The sequence below is a fragment of the Seriola aureovittata genome, chromosome 17 (assembly GCF_021018895.1).
Source record: "Seriola aureovittata isolate HTS-2021-v1 ecotype China chromosome 17, ASM2101889v1, whole genome shotgun sequence".
NCBI classification, from domain to species: Eukaryota; Metazoa; Chordata; class Actinopteri; order Carangiformes; family Carangidae; genus Seriola; species Seriola aureovittata.
This window is the reverse complement of record NC_079380.1, coordinates 7,009,707-7,027,421: the sequence shown is the minus strand read 5'-3', so window position 1 is coordinate 7,027,421 and position 17,715 is coordinate 7,009,707. Positions and strand designations below refer to the sequence as shown.

The following is a 17,715-nucleotide window of genomic DNA, read 5'->3' as shown; positions in this document are numbered from 1 at the left end:
CAAAACTTTGGTGAATAAAACCAAAAGTGTTTGCAAAAGTAAAATAGGAAAACTAACCCTTTAAATATGAACAATCTACAGCTGTTGTGTCTAATTGTAATGTTGATACAGGAAGTCCTTTTATCCCCTTTTGAATGTAAAAACAGGATGATTGGGCTTTGTATGACCCCCCAGGCCATTGTGTCTCTGAAGCCCTCAGGACTGAGCTTAAGTGTGGTCCTTTTGTTGGCTGTATAATACAATGTCAGGACAGGGAGGCGCTCCCCATTCACCGCGTTTGATCTGAGTTCAGTGTCTGAGAGATGATACCTGTGTTAACTACCAGCTGTCAGCCGGGACCAGTAGCTCCCTCCACACCAGGGAGCAGGTTTACATCAGTCATGGACAAAGTTCTTTAGCTCTGCTCCCATCTCCACCTTCTGCCCTTCCACGCATCAATGTGACTCCAGAAAAGTCGCAAATGAGTGTGGGAGGTGGATTTGATGGATGCCTCTGTCTTGTCAGATGGGTGGTACCGACAACTCCCTGTAAAATAAACTTTATGTCTCTCTGTTCTTGCCTTGACAGCATCAGGACACCATTTGTGACAAAAGCAAGCTCTGTCCAAGCAGGGTAAGATAAACTATAGCTACATCAGCCTGATTGGACTCAGCAAAAACATACTCTGGTTGAACTGTTTGCCATATGGAGCAATGAAGAGCTTTTATATTTATATGTTCTACCACGGTTGTAAGGGTGAGAGGCGAAAGAGGGAACGCATGGCAGCTTTTCTGTGAAGTAATACGCTGAATTCCCCTATAGATTTTTTATTAGTTGCATGTTTTGCTTGCAAAACCTATATAATGCTTGGAGTACATTGTGCTTTTAGTTTTATTATGGCACCCTTTAATCAGCTACTTAGATTTTTTTTTTTTATTATTCTCATAAATTCTGCCTTTTTAAGGTTTTCATTGGCTGATTCTGTGTAAAATGCGATACAATATTATCTGACCTTATGGAAGCTGCTATGCTTTCACTGACCCCACACAGGCTCCTTCATCTTATTTCCCTTGGTAGATAAGGAGAATGGACTCGATTGTTGCTGTGAGATATCAGTGAAAGACAATCCTACCATTTTGAAAGTACCATAATGGACTTCTTTCCCTCCCCCGTGATCTCTCTTTTCTGTTTCTCTTTTCCCTTCATGTAGTCCATGTATTTTGTTCGGCAATACCGTATGACTCTCAGGTTTTTATCGGTTCCATGTGTTTCATGCCCGGTCAGGGACTAGGAGGGAATGAACTGATCCCTAAAGAAACAGCCTGCTTCAATTCTCTACGTCAGTTTAGCCAATAAGCACCTCTGCTGTTCCCACTCACTCTCATGATGGTCTCACTAAAGTTTCAGCAATAGCTCCAGGAATGCTTATAGCACCCACACACAAATACTATCTATCTCTTCATCTCTCTGTCTCTCGCATACAGCTTTAACTCATGCACCAACACCAGAATAACAGGAAACAGCCCCAGTATGTGGAGGATTGATTGGTCTCAATCACTCTCACACACAAGCAAGATGATTTGCAATCTCTTATTGTTATTTATTAGGTTTCAGAATTTTTACTGTTATAACTATTCTCTCGAGTGTCAAATGAATTGCTAATGTTGACTCACAGTCCTCAAATCTCAGCACCTCACAGGATACAACTCTGTAGGTCTTTCAGTGGTCCTCTGGGTTTTATGGACAAGGGCCAAACAGCCAATGAATCCCTGCATGACTTTGATGATGTAATGCTGACCTATGTCCTGGATGTATATCTCATTTTTATGATTGTGAGCATCAGGAATTAGCCAGCTGCTTGAAGTGTTGGGGGAGGTGTCCATTTTAAAGATTGGGTTGAATCTTTGGAAGTAATTTATAGCAAGTCTGTGATTTTTTCTGAAATTGAAAAAGTGGTTCATTTCACCAGGGGCTTTGGTTCAACTAATGAAACATACACCCTCTTGTCTACCATATATTTTTCTTTCTTTTGTCGTATGATTTATACAGTGGCTAATCCGTCAGAATCACAAGCTGGGAAAGATGTTTTCAGCACCATCGCACGCTGTCAAGGGCAGGGGTTGTGATTTAGGGTAGATCTGGTGCCGCTGTGAAGGGAGGAAGAGGTTCGAATCGAGCCCGGTGCTCTCTGACATGGGTCAGTGGAGAATGTAAAGGCCCTGTAGGAAGTGGAAGGATTTTTTTTTTCTTTTTCTAGGTTTATTTTTCTACGTATTGGAGGATGGAGCGGTGCTGGTGTGCAGGTTTCGATTGAACATGATGGATCAAACATCTTGGAAAATAAACACACTCTCACTGAGACGCTCACTTTGTCATTCTTTTTATTGCACATGGAGTATTCATTCCATCAGTTGTGCACATGTGAGCAAGAACACACACACACACACACACACACACACACTCTCAATTACCACCTCTGCTCAGCATGCAGTAACACTCCAGCTCCCCTGACACTGACTAAACTCTAAACAAACAGCCAGATGAAAGCTCGGGTCCACGTCAGAGTTAGCTCTACTCTAATGAGCTGACCAAAGGTAATGGATTGCTCATTACTGCAACTTTAGCGAGTCTTGCCTGGATTCTTTTAAAAGGAGAAACCTAACTTTATCCCTGTCTGGCTGTCAATTTCAGTAAGACTTTTTGCTGTTCTTACGGTGGCTGCCTGAGCTATAGGCTGTAAATGAGGGAATTACAGAGCTGTTTAAACAATTGGATTTTTCTGAGTGAACATTTTATATAAAGAAATAGTCATGACTGGGGTGTTAACGAATTACAGTAATTCCATGGTTTTGAATCATATAGTGTGCGATGATAGATGATATGATGAGACACTTGACAGATGAGACGTGAGTTAATATATGAAACGTATCAGATAAAACATTAGATTTGAGATGAGACATTATAGATAAAAAAAAAAAATTACACGGGAGAAGTGGATTTAGTAAGAGATGAGAAATGAGGTGAGACATGAGAGATAAGTTATGATAAATAAATGAGCCATGAGAGATGTGACGTGAGATCATAGAAGAAATATATGAGATGAGACATTATAGTGGGATGACACAGGAGGCATTGTAATTGATACATGAGTGATACAATGTTGACATGAGAGATGAGATATGTCTATGGACATTAGACAGTAGAGATTAGACATGGGAGATGAGAAATTGGAAATTAAATATGAGATGAGACATGAGAGGATACATAAAATATGATTAGACATGAGACAATAGAGAGGAAATATGAGATAGGTGAGATGAGACATGAGAGATGATAGATTGAACAGATAATGAAGATATGGGAGATGACATATTTATTAGAATCAGATAAAAGATGATGTGAATGATGAGATACTAGATAAGATATGAGATTAGGCAGATGAGTTATGGGATAGAGATGAGATATAAATGAGTGATGAGACATTGGATATGACATGAGATTAGAATTGAGATGAGACACTATAGATGTGAAATAAGATATGGGAAAGATGAGACACCAGGGACAAGATATGAGATGTGAGATTAGACGATATTTGAGATGAGATATGAAACATGAGACGTGAAAGTTGAGCTGTAACAGATGAGATATGTTAGATGAGATGACAAATAAGGCATGAGAGATGAGCTGTAGAACAGATGAGACACAGAAGATGAGGCATGAGATCTTAGTGAAATGTGATAGGAGAGTAAAAAATTGAGATGAGATACTAGACATTAGAGATAACATACAAGACTGCTGCTGGATGTCACCTGTAAAAGACCTCTTACAAAATGCTGCAAAGGTATTTATTGATAAGTAGGAATTTAAATTATGACAACACACTGCATCAACAGATACAACCAGAAGTCACAGTTTGAAACTAACCAACAGAGACATAACAAACAGTATAAAACACACTGATGCATGAGTTAATTAACTTTACAATGTAGTGCATCCAATAGGACAGCCCTGCAATAAAACATATTCTGTCCCATTCATGCACTTCATGTAAAAGTGGGAGGGTAAAACATTGGAACCATCTTTCAATATCGTGCTGGATTGTGTTAAACTGTACAGCTGTACCTAATAAAGTGATGAATCACTGGATGAGGTTTAAAGAAATTGCTGATTGGCATACAACCTAACGAGACCCACCCTGGTTGCAGTGTTTGTGGTTGCGATTTCTCTACTTCAGAGTCTTTTACCCTTTAGTCCTTTATTCATATAATTTTGTTTAAGCTGTGGAAAACCGGTTGTTATGACTCGTGGATGTGACTATAATCACCTAAATTCCATTGTTGTCCTTGATGGATATCACCAGTTACAACACTGGATATTATTAGAATCAGTGGAACTGCCCTACCTTTCTTTTCAGGCATATCCTCAGTGTGTCACAGAGAGGACAACTCTGTCATTCAGTCATCACCAGCAAAATGAGAAATTCCTCATCATGACCCCCACTGTCTCCACAGCCTGCAATCTAACACCTGTTCAGTAGTGAGAGACACGGCAAAGACTAAGGTCACGAAGCAAACCACAACCTGGTAACACTCTTTTGTGTGTGTGTGTGTGTGTGTGTGTGTGTGTGTGTGTGTGTGTGTGTGTGTGTGTGTGTGTGTGTGTGTGTGTGTGTGTGTGTGTGTGTGTGTGTGTGTGTGTGTGTGTGTGTGTGTGTGTGTGTGTGTGTGTGTGTGTGTGTGTGTGTGTGTGTGTGTGTGTGTGTGTGTGTGAGAGAGCCAGGTGGACAAGTGTGTAGAGCATTGTGAATATAACGGACAACTTGGCTGATGCTGGTCTGTTTTGAATAGTTGTCAGGTGTTAGACATTACAGTCCCCAAGCCCTCCCCCCATGTTTCACGTCTCACGTGGTTCATAACACTTTCTGACACACATTCAGCTCATTCTCCTAAGCACAGAAGACAAGCTTGTGCCCACTACCCTTCCTTTCTCCTCCATGGCGAGGCCGTCACGGCTGACACCTGCCTAGGAAGCGCTTAAAACAATTAGAGCTCCCTGGAAAGCTCAAAAACGGCGCCTGCCAAGAAGAGAGAAAGAGATATAAAAGGAGAGCCCTTCTTAGATTAAAACCCCTAAATTAAATCAAGTGTGCCATCAGTGCGTGTCAGGGAGGGTCCCTAATGGCAGGCTTCTCACTCTCTCTCTCTTTTTTTTTTTTGTATTAATTCCCTCTCCTTGCTCAGCCATCTTCTACTGTAACAGCCTCTCTGACTCATCTGCTGCAGGAGAGGAGGAACAGGAGGAAAAGCACCCAAGAGTGGAGGAGTGGGTGTGGGCACAGTGCCTGCCTGAGGCAGAGTGAGTCACGATGCACCGCAGGACCCATTCATCACAGTGTGGCGCTGGCACCGCATGCACCTTGGCACTGTCCATCACAGCCAACCTGTGCAGCGGCGAGAATTAGGCTGCTTTATCTCTGGGCTGTTATGTTATTGTTGCCTCTCAGCTCCCTTGCCTGTGGTCCTGTGGATGAGGATGAAAGGACACTAGCACAAGACCCTGGACAGCTGACTGTTTAATATGATGACACTGGTGGTGGCTCTGCTTCTTGAAAGGATGTATTCTTGCACCGCAAATTAGGCTCATCAGTCTAAATTACTTGTCTACAACAGAGCTCACCATTTTCCTTACAGCTCTTCCAACCTCGTACATTTACTACTTTTGCCCAATGTATTTACAATAATCAGTTTTAGTTCCTATGGACCATGCTTTGCACATTTTACAGTGCAAGACTACCCTCTATGATAGCACTGAGCCCTTTTAGACTCAACAATAATGGTTGACCTGCTGTGACCTGCAGCTGCATCCCTACAAGCCAAAAAGATGAAAGGTCTTTCTCAGTATGTTCTTGTACATGTCGATGTCAATGTCATTTCATATCTTTTTTTTTTTCTTTTTTTTTTCCCTTGAAAACAGTGCACAATAAATAAAAGCTCCCATAGTACAATGATGGTGAATTGGGTGACGAGAATGAATGTGACGCCTCAGGATGCGGCTGTGAGAATGATGCCTTTTGTGTGAGAGTGATGTCTAGTGGTGCAGAGCTGGTTGGAAAAGAAGCTTAAATTTGTAAGAAGAAATGCTGCCTTGTGCCATTTTGATCGACTCATGTTGGATCATTACAACAGCATGTTACACAAATTAGAGAAGGGTAAAGAATACAGAGCAAAAACAAGGAATAGTAGTGTTTAAATGTAACATGTTAGAGTGAATGCATGGAAACATATGGAATACATCAAATGCAGCATGCAACTGCAAAACAGCCGCTATAGAACAAACTGAAGATACTGAAAAAGAGCAATATACAGTATGTGAAAATCGGACTGAAGATGCATATGGATCTGCAAAACATGAAATACAGTATAAGTCCATAGCTCACAGCTTCTGAATAGCTTCCATTACCTACCCACAGAGGATTCTGCCTGTCTGTGAAGAGGCTTGTGAAACAGTTGCAGCTGTTCGAAATCACTTCTCCCAACATCTTAAACCCACTGAAATTCAGATGCTGAAGAGCAGATACTGTTTAGGGACGAGACACTAAAGGCTTGTTGTATATTCTCTCAGTGTACTGCGGGTTAGTCTGTGTGTGCTACTCATTAGAGAGTGAAACCACATCTGTGTTTCCATCTAAACAGTGCTCTTGTGGGGGATTAAGAACAATACTGAGATGGCATCATTCTTTCTCCCATAAGGAATGGTTGGAAAAATTGATGTTTTTCCAGTTTTTCCTTCCTCTCCTGAGCTGGACTGTGGGATACAGTACTGATAGATGAGAATGTCCACCGAGAGGGGGAAAAAGTTGGAGCTGTTGCAGTAATTATAAATCCCGGATTTAACTTGTAGTGACTGTCTTTTGGGAGGAAAACAATTGCAGATAGATGTTTATTTAGTCTCACCTTTCTTACCCCTTCACACGGCTGGTTTTGTTTATTCAAATCACATGGCGACCGTATGACGTTAAACGTACGTAATGGCTTTGTGTTGTCTTTGATCAAAGTGTCACTGTCGATTTTTATCAGATATGAATAATTCATCACTTTGCAATCATCACCATTTTCTGCAGTCTGCTACGCTAATTCAAACAGGATTGGAGAAGTTTAAAAAATGAGTTTTCTTGCTCATGTGATTGGAGTATCGTATGTCCATATATAGCCCTGGGATGTCTATTGTTTACTCGTGTTCTCCTTTTTTTGTTTAATGACATTTCATGGTCAGTTGAAAAATGTGTGGACCATATGCTTCATCCAGCATGCACTTTTGACACTAAAGTTTCTTTTTACCAATCTCTTCATGGGACACATCGGGTCTCACATTCCACTCTGAGCAGAGAGACCCTCGGGCAGTTTCATCCCTATAAAATTACGGGAGGACATCTTGTCTTCAGGAGCCTCCACAGCACATCACAGCCCTCATAAAGATTTCATTTACTGCTGTTGAATCACTGCTCTGTCTCACTTGTTTTCTCCATCATTCCTCTTCTCTGCCACTGCCCACACCCTCATTGTAGATGACAGGGCTGCCCACCCAAGGCCACTGTGTTACTCACCACTCTCGACTTTGTTGCTTCAACCCCCCCCCACCCCCCTTTCCTCTGAACCCAGCCACCCTGATAACCACATCCTCCACCTCACCCCCATCATCTATCTCTTCTGTGCTGGTGTCTGGTCCGCCTCCCTCACTTTAATCTTATAAAAGTGGATCTCTGATATAGAGAGTGAGAGGGCTTTTAAGTGGATGGTACTGAGGTTGGTATAGAGAGTGTATGATGAGTGAGAGGCAGGGTGCGGAGTGATGTGATGGGCAGAAGGCAGGTGGTTCCTGTAATGTCTTCTGCCCCCTCCAGCTCCTGTAGAACCCCCACCCCCCCTCCGCATCAGCCACTAATGAGCCTATATAGACACCAAGTAGTGGATTTATGATGTTGTGGTGAAAATGAGAGCTGGACGCAGAGAGAGAGAGAGAGAGAAGAATTGAAAGAGAGTACGGGTCCATCGGAGGGGCACAGCACAGCCGGTCACTTACTAATATTGATCTGTGTCCCAATCCATCTCAATTTCCCTCATATGTAGTCAATTCCAATTATGTCTTGCTCCATCTTGAAGGCAGCAGGTTTCAGTAGAGGTATCTCAGAGCTGCAACGGTGTGATGAGCTCATATATGTGCAGCACAAGCAGAAAAAGAAAAAAAAAAACTCTACGCATGGGCTGCACACAGTGAAGAAGAGTATGCCTCTTAATGTGTACAATCCACTTTTCTCTGTCCAAATGTCTGAAATCCCTCGGGTGAGTGTGCTACTCTCTTTTTTTTTTTTTTTTTTTTTTTTTTTATAACATCTTCATTTGAGGAGCAGATGAATGTGTACCCTTCTTTTACCCCACCCCCACCAGCTGAAAGCTGCTGTCTGGGTGGTGAAACTTGACTGTGAAGATGCACGAACCCAGGAGAGTCGTTCTGTCAGAAGGCTGGTGCACACTTTCCATGAGTGTGTTTTTTGCGTCTGTGATGAATCATGTCTACATACAAAACTGTAGTCCTGAAGATCCATCCTCTGCTTCTTATTACAGTCAAGGATACACGGAGAAGGAGCCTCTCTGTCTTAATGACAGCAGTTATTACAACAAAGACAGAGCCCCTTGAAAAACACGATGTTCAAAGATACAAGTGCTCTGTACAGACTAACAACAAGGCGCCTGTGAATCCTGTTACGGAAACTTCTCAGGGGAAAAAAGGCGTTTACTGTAAAACAATGAGATTTCCCTCTTTTATTGTCACATATAGAGTGGTGTGAATACTGTACATGGCTCAGTCTTTTTCACATTGAAATGTTTCCTGATGATGGCATGTTTAGTAGCCTTTTAATAAGTAAATCTTTATGGGTTTGCCTTTTTTGTAAATGTTTTTTTTTTATTCCCTGAAATCATCTTTAAAGAGGCCCGTAATGGAAAATAACTCACATTTGGCTTACTTGGTTTTTTTAAGTGGCTAAAGAAAGTAATGAGAGCGCTATTCACACACACACACACACACACACACACACACACACACACACACACACACACACACACACACTCCCCATCCAATCTGAAAGAGGAGAAACGACGCAAATGCAGTTGTGCAACACTCAGAGACTTACTGAGGAAGGTGCCTCTAAGAAGGACCTAATAAAGGGTTTGAATATTGTTGAAGAGATTTTTAATTTCTGTCAATGATGTTTTGACTTTGTCGTTATAGGTTATTGTGCTTAGTTGTTTGGGTTTTTTTTAGACAAAAAAAGTGAATTCAACAATTTCTAGATCTTCTTACACAGGATCTACAGCAAAAGTCCATTAAGCCATTGTTTTCCTATGGATTTAGTGAAGACGTGATACAGCACTACCTTGGGTTGTTGCATGCCCACTTGGATCTTGGTCTCTGTTCAGATCAGTTTCAACCTTGACCTTTTTCACTGGACTACACTGGTGAGGTGACAGCTGACCGATTCCTTCTTGATCATCTGTTTTTTACCTTTCTTAAAGTTAGCTTCAGACTCTTGGCCAGGGTTGTGCCCGTTCACACTTAAAAAAAACTAGTTCAAAGTTCAGTTCATACAGATGAAAATGAACTAGTTCACGTTCATTTATTCTGTTTTTTTTTATAAATAAGGGTAGCTATTCTTTTTCAATAGAACCTGCTTCTACCCATCCATCACCAGCCCCAAATCATTGCCACTCCTAAACTAAATGAATTATTGTACACCACTGAAGAATCACAGGCATGAGTTACATTTAGCCAGCCATGCTGGGCCGTGTCTATGGAGAGGCCATGCCGCATGTCGTAAAACGTGAGCGTGAACGCCACTCACATTCACGTTAATCACTTGTAAATCTCTGTAATTCATTCAGTTCAGTTTTTTCATGCACAACACTGCTCTTGGGCAGTTTGCACAATATCAAATTGAGGCATGTCAGCTTGAGCATGAATGTGTAGTAAATCAGTGCACGTCCACAACCTGTATGCTCCACTTTAAGCTACTGAGCAATTTTATTTGTGGGTTTTGAACAATAAATGCAGTCTGGTCTCCGCTTTTTTATCAATGTTGAATAAATCATTTTACAATTCGGTATATGGCTGAGATTCATCCAGTCTGAATCATAAATGCTTTAGGAAAAGTTGCTTCATAATTTATAACATAATTCAAAAATACAAATGAGGCCATTCTCAATAATGACATAACTGTGTTCGGAAGAGACTAAAGGTATAATTTTAATAATATTTCACAATTTAACTTCATCAATTTTGCATTAGTGTGGTGGATATCCTGAGTCGGGTATGAAACTTTATTCTTCTATAAAAAAGAGAAAAAAAAGATTTTTTTCAGTATTGTGAGAATGGAAAACTTGTTTTTGTACTTAAGTTCTAGAGAGCCTGTGGGATGAATTATCCATCACTCACCTTGATCATCTGGGACCAATATATGTGACACAGTTTAGAGGACCTTAGTTACTATGACCCCAGTGAAAGTCTGACCTCTACCATGTGACAGTCTGTAAAGGTTCACTCTGACGCGAGTGCTGTAAAGTGTGTTTTCAGATTGAGAGGCCTCCTCTCTGGGAGGTGACATTCTCAAGTAAGTTTCCACAGTCGAAGTTGTCTCTTAACTGGGAGTTATGGTGCAGAAGAGCTGGTTGTGATGGGGGAATATGGAGGTGTTAATGGACTGCACATGGAACTATCCCAAGAACTTTAAATACAGCCATCCCAAGGTTTGTTGAGGAAACCAGATGAGTCAAGACCTGATCACGTGCATTCCTCTAATATAACAAATATGCTGCATTGTGCTTGAACATATCGGGTTCACCTTAACACGATCGAGTTGTATTAGAAAGCTTAATGGTTACGGTTCATTGTGTGTTAAGACACCCTGAGGAGGTCAAGTATACAGATACTTTGGTCAGCTTTTATAATTATTAGTCCATATTCATCATTGATTTTTATTCCATATCGCCCACTTCACTGGCTGAAGTGGATTTGTTTTATGACATCCTAATAACAGAGAAAGCCATATTTCTTTGTCTCTTAACCCAAACTAATCTCTAAGTGGATCTACAGTTGACATTGAGTTATCCATCCATTAAATAAAATTGACTAAATCCTACCCAGTTGTCCTTGACCTTTGACCTCCCTGTGAAGTGAGGAAGAGAAGAGTGAATCTCCCTACGGAGATCAATAATATCCCCACTGATCACAGAAAATCACAGCCCTGAAAAGCAGCTAAAAGATGGTTAATGGGAATTTTACGGCACCTATGGTGATTTTCTGGAGTGTGCGTACTCTTCTGTTCAAACAAACAACGTTTAGGTAGAAAACCTCAAAAAAACAATCCATGAGTCAACAGCATGCATCTCCAGTTTATTGTCAGTGGAGCTTTTACAGGCTGTAAATCATGAGAGCGTTGAGCTCTGGGAGTGATTTGTTCACATTGATTAAATTTTCCCAGGCTAGTTGTGTTTCGTTCAGCTTTGTTCTATTCCCATTTAACAGAGATGAGACAACTGCAATAGATACAGAGCACTAATGAGGAACAGGGACAGCGTAGCATATGCATGTCCATGTGCATGCGTGTGTGGGCAGTTGTGTGTCCGTGCGTGCATGTGTGTCCGTGCGTGCATGTGTGTGTGGGCAGTTGTGTGTCTGTGCGTGTGTGTGTGGGCAGTTGTGTGTCCGTGTCCGTGCGTGTGCACATTAGACTGTTGTTTAATTTTGCACCGTCAGTACTATCAATGCTAACTTTGTCCAAATTCCATAAACACGTACGCTTTGCAGCGGGATACCCTCAGCGTCGCTGAAATAAACATCCGACACACTAACCATCACCTCTGGTTTCAACAATAAACACACTCACACACACAAAGATTTTCGACATTTGTTGATATGATGCTTCACGAGCATCAACACGAGTGAAGGCCAGTTAAAGTGGTTCATCGAGGGTTCGCTCTGACAGATGTCGCTCTGTGAAGCACCATAAACACCCACACGCTGGTGTACGGTGATACCATGGACACACGTGTACAGTTCCAGAGACAGCCCTGTCTTTACAGTCAGCCAGAGAGGAGAGAGGGATGTTATTCTGGATGGGGTCCAGGTGTGAGGCCTGCCTCTCCCTCTTCTGTCATTAAACTCCAGGCCTGTGGGAAGGACGGTTTACTGGGCTCCGCTGAGTGTGATGCCGCCAAGATCGCCTCTCTCAGATCACTGCTAACAGCTCACTGCTATAACTCACAGCCTGACACGCTAGAAGTCACAATGTACTTATTTATTGCTCATATTCTGCTATTAAATGAGAATCCCTCAGGTGTTATGCTATGTGCTTGTGCCATTGATGAAATTTTTATTTCATGTTGGCAGCTTGCTCGCTCCCCCGATTCATGAACTGTGTTTTCCTTTCCTGTTTCCTGGTTTGGACGTAACTTACGCTCTGCCAACATTATTCCTGCAGTATCGAAAGGGTCATTTATAGCAAATGGTTATACACTTTGATTTTATGGAAAAGGTTCTGCTCTCTGAGGGAGCGCTGGCGACGTGTTGTTCGACCGTGTCGTTGTTGTTGTTGTTCTGAACACCTGCACTTGAAGGCGGGGTGAAAGCCTGGCTGTCGTAGAGAGGGGAGAAACATGATCGGAGGACACGCTCTATGAAGACGAGGCCTCTGAAGACTACATAGACCAAGTTGGCTGGAACGGAATGAGACGGTTGTTTAAGGAGGATTTCCTATTTATCCTTGACCGTTGTTTGATTTGCGTTATTTGAGTCCTATTCCCTTTGAAAATAGAAAAGTGATTAATCACTAGAACGCATTGAATTAGATCCTTTGTTACCCAGACGAAGGATGCATGACTCGGTTTCATTGGAAGGAGCCCTGTCGAGCTGTTGTGATCAGTCTTCAAATGCAGCTTTGGAGGGATTCGGGCCCTGAATTGGGACACGGCCGTTTACAGTCTCTCCTGGAAGGCATTCACGACCTCGGCTCCTTTCTAACCTCCACAGAGCTGACCAATCGCACCGTGAAATAGATAATAATGACAATTTCATAATGTGTCAGAACTGGTTGGACACAGCTCACAGATTACAATACAGTTTTCAACTATGTGATACGTGGTTGTAATGGTGGCTTATTCTCCCTGAAATAAAATCACAGTAAAGTCAACAATACAGAAAGCTAAGAACATAAGGAGGGAGTTGTTTGGTGGAGAGGACTGCGACTCATGCGGTTTACGACCAGAGTACTGGTAGTGAGTCAGGTTATAGTAGCCATCATGGGTACACCTGAATGAATGTGACTGGATGTTATTAGTCAGCTGAAGTGAACTAATATGATGCTATAAATTAAAGTTCTGACTCAAACACCTGGGAATTGCATTTGACAAAACCTCATGGTTGACTTCAAGTGGACCAAGACACCTCAGTGCGAGAATAATGGTACTTTGGACAGTACCATGACAACTGAGCAAACTGACTCTGCTGAGGACGTGTGGTGTGGCCACAAGCTCTGGAACAATCAGGTAAATGAGATCGTTCCATCAACAGCTGCTTCCAAGGTGAAGAATGAACTGTCGAGCTCAAGTTTACCTCCACATTTAGCCAGAATCACGTGTGATTTTAATATCTCTTCTTCTGGATGTTTCAATACTGTGTGCAAATTCTTTTATTCTATCTGTAATTTTGTTTTGCCTTCATATGAAGCATTGTTAATATTGACTGTGATCAGATATGTACAGAGGAGAAGCTGCAGTCGGTCAGTGTGGATGTACTCTGGCTGGCAGGAGATGAGTCGGATAACAAACCTGGTCGGGGAGCCATTACCCAGGCTGTAGGAGGTGGGCGGGAGCCTGTCCAGTGCCTATCAGACACACTGCCCTGGCTGTACAATCCACAGTGACAGCCTGAGGCCTGGTCTAAAAGGGTTTTCTCACTCAGCCAGCAGACAGGTGAGATTTGATGGGCTCTGGGTCCCAGGAAACACTGTTATAACCTACTGAGTGAGCGGTAATGCAGCCCAGTGGACATTAACTCTTCAGGTGCCTGGTGCTAGAATGTGTGTCCCAAAGCATTGCACTGAACTGTGAATTTTTGACTGATATACTGTTGTACAGCTAGAGAGATAAGTCCAGTGTTTAAGCCATACAACATGTGTTCAGCCTCATATCGCTTGTAACTGATGTGCGATGGCTTTGTGAGCTATGAGTGCAGGGGAAAACGGCTGTTAGGTTATTGACAATGAATAATGACTTCTGCTGCACACACCATATGGTCGATGCACCAACATTACATGTAGAATTAATTTAGCCCTTTTCTATTAAGTCCTCATGTCAGCGATGCTGTATTTCTAGCTTTGTTATGAATTGTCTCTATGAGCTCACTCATGTCCCATAAGTGGTTCCTTATTAAACAGGAGTTTTCTTTGTTCTGGCTCACTGGGGAGGGAATTGATGCTGTGAAAACACGCTCGCTGCAACCGCTCCTTCTGACATGAAACGTCGCAGTCCTCCTGTGATGATATCTGCATGCATGGTTACCTCTTGTCTCGTCGAGTGTTGCTCCTGGGTGTGTTTAACAAGATGGTTGCATCTCTAATTTGGTGTGTTACTGTGGTGACGTCTGCCGCTTCGTGTTTTGACTCCGGGGGCCACAAACACACAAACACACACAGTAGGAAATTTAAATTCATCCACATGCTTATGGGTGATGTCGCAGGATGAGATGTTTTAAATTGGTGAACAGCGGCACAGCTCCTGTGGCTGAGAGTAGTTGACCCAACCCTCAACCTGCACAAACTGACCTCATGTAAGGAAATGTCCATATGCTTATCCAAATCTCTTCATTTTTCTGTGAGGTTTGATCGCTCCAGTGTTAGGAACCCTTGAAAAAGGCACAAACTTGTTGTACATTGTTTATGTTAATGTGATGGATGCCACCTTTTTGACAATTTGCATAGTCACGCCCCCGAATTGCTACGTAAGGCTACATCTTCCACTCAATGTGTGGGAAAGTTTAATTCACAAAAATGTAACCAAAGTGTAACAAATAGAAATTTACAGTAATTTACAATAAATGGAACATTGACAGTCATGGTGTTAGAGGACTAAAATGACAATATATTACTATAGTTGTCAATGCTTTTATCACAAAGCCATAACAAAATAAAGCAGAATCAGTTTAATATAACATCAGGTGCCAATGTTACAACTACGACTAAATGACAAAATCTCTTAAGTCACCAGATCTACTCATACAAGTGGTTTTTTGAAATGAGCTCTATTGTGTGTATTTCTTGGCCTTCTGTTAGCTGGGAGCTAATGTTTGAAAGTGTGATACCTCAGATCTCTTCCCTCAGGGTTAGATGTCTCATCTAATCGTCTCTTTTTTTTTTATCTATCATTTTTTTTGTGTAGGTTAACAGCCATCATGGGAATAATACCAGTGATTGGTTTATTTTAAAGTTTGTCTTACCGTATAAGTCTCCAGGCTATGCCATGATTAGAGCCACGTCCCAGTAACGCTGACATATGGGAAGTATCAACTCTCTCTCCAAGTTGTCACTTCCTTCCTCTTTATTTTCTCTGCCTTCTGACATGATGGAGAACCGATGGCTACGTCCATTCTGCAGTGCCCTTGCCCATTAGAAAGGTCACCTCAGGTCATTATCGGGGGCTGCCTGTGGAGCAGAGGTAGACTTTGGACCAATGGGAAGCCAACAGGATATGGATTGCAAATGTGAGAGGGCGCTCTACCTGTATTTGTACTTGAGCTTTACAAGGAAGGAAAGACTCAGTGGTAATGGCTTGTTTACATTATTTGGAAAGCAGTGATCTTTTGATTCATGTAATTGGCCCCCAACTCAATCAATCAAGGTATCAATCAGCGCACGGTGGTTTAAGTAAACATATTAATCGTTTTAGATTTCTGCTCCCCTGATGGCGCCCCAACGAAAAGGTCAACAGCAGCTTCGAGTGAGGAGATTTTGAGAATCTCAACTGAAGGCAGTGCTCCCAAAAAAAAACACTCTAATTAGCTGAATAAACAATACAAGCATCATTAAAAAGAAGAAGAATTAAAAAATACTGCTCAGTCCTTCTTCAATCAAGGCAGGAAACAACAAGTTGTAATGGCCTGGATGACTCAGGAGCGACGTATCTGTTTCAATCAGCTAGAGGACCGTTCACCCAGCTCTCCATGTGTGGTTTTCAGTTTTTGATGCAGAGACTTACTGTCTCTGTGTGGTTGATGAATGTAGACTGTACCTTGCCATAGAAATTCAAGAAGGGGGAGGGAAAGATGACTCTATCTGTGTTGTCCTTTTTCGTTTTAATGTCAGCTCATTTGTAAAATGTTTGTTTCCACATGTTCAGCTGCAGATTTGGGGATTTTAAATGCTTGTATCTTGCCTCTGCAAACAATCTTTGGGAGATGAGGTCACACCTTGTTGCTATAACTTGGAAGTATCCATGTTTAAGTCACAGCACTGCTGAGATCCAATATTATAATTAAAGTTTAAAGTGAATAATCAAAAACCTGCAGAAGACACTCACTTTCCACAAGAAGTATTGATTGTTTTATTTATTATTTTGGTTTTTAATCAAGTAATTCCAAAAAACTCATCCTACTTGTAATGACACTAAGAGGATAAAACTTACACTGCCTGTTCTTGTGAGATGCTTTTACATAAACTTAAATGACAGTAAACAAACTAAAGTTTACAATAAGACAGTTGTTTCTGAATTGTGCATTGTTCTGTATGTGATGACCACAGTTTGTTTGCCACTCTCCTTAAAGTCACTTAGTCTCCCCACTGAGGTTCAGCTCAACAATTAAGAGCGTTTCTGTCTGCAGCGCGGCCCTGACACATAGAAGATGTTTGTACAACTCAAATTGCCAATCTGCCTCCCTCACTCTCACTCACTGTCACTACTGTTGGTACTGCTGCGAGTTTCTTCTGAATTCTTTAAAGACATGGCAGCTGAGAGCTTTGGGCAGCAGCCGCCCTGGTGGTCTTTCATTCTTCTAATTGCAACCCACCCACCCACCCACCGCCCAATACCCTTTCCCAGCCCTCGCTGCCTCACCATTCCTCCCATCATCGGTGGATTTACAGCCCAATCATTGTTGCCATGGAATGCAACCTCTCATGCAACAATAAAACAAGTCGTTTTCATAATGGAGGCACAAGTGGTCTGACCTTACAAGCTGAGTCGAGTGTCGCGCGCCAGTGTGCTGTCAGCTCTGCTCGGTGTGTTGTCAGTGAAACTGCAGTTCTTTATAAGGATTTGTCTCTGAATTGATACACTTATCCCTGCTCCAATGGGGTTGAAAGAACACCTTATAAAGTCAAGCTGAAGATTAAGTAGCTCCTGCCTTCATTACAGTGTAGAAGACAGGCCACTCCAGTCATTAGACAGGGCCCCGTACTACTGTAACTGCACCAAGGCTGGCTCAGCTCACACACACCTCCTAATGGCTTTCCCAGAGCAGCCCCTCACTGGCCCGAACCCTTGTAATAAGAGGTTTGAATCTTTAAAATGAAACAGGCATGCCATACCTCCAGCTGGGCATGAAGCTGTTCAGTACAGCAGAGTGAAACCAGGGGTCCACATTAGAGTTGGTGAGCATGTGGAGGAGTACAGTGAGACTGAAGGTACATGGAGG

General features: G+C 42.1%; 1 long non-coding RNA gene across 1 annotated transcript in view; it reads left to right on the top strand.

Annotated features, from left to right (window-relative positions):
* Positions 1-17,715, top strand: part of LOC130185300 (uncharacterized) — a 112,095-nt gene that overhangs the window by 24,565 nt on the left and 69,815 nt on the right. The window lies entirely within an intron of this gene.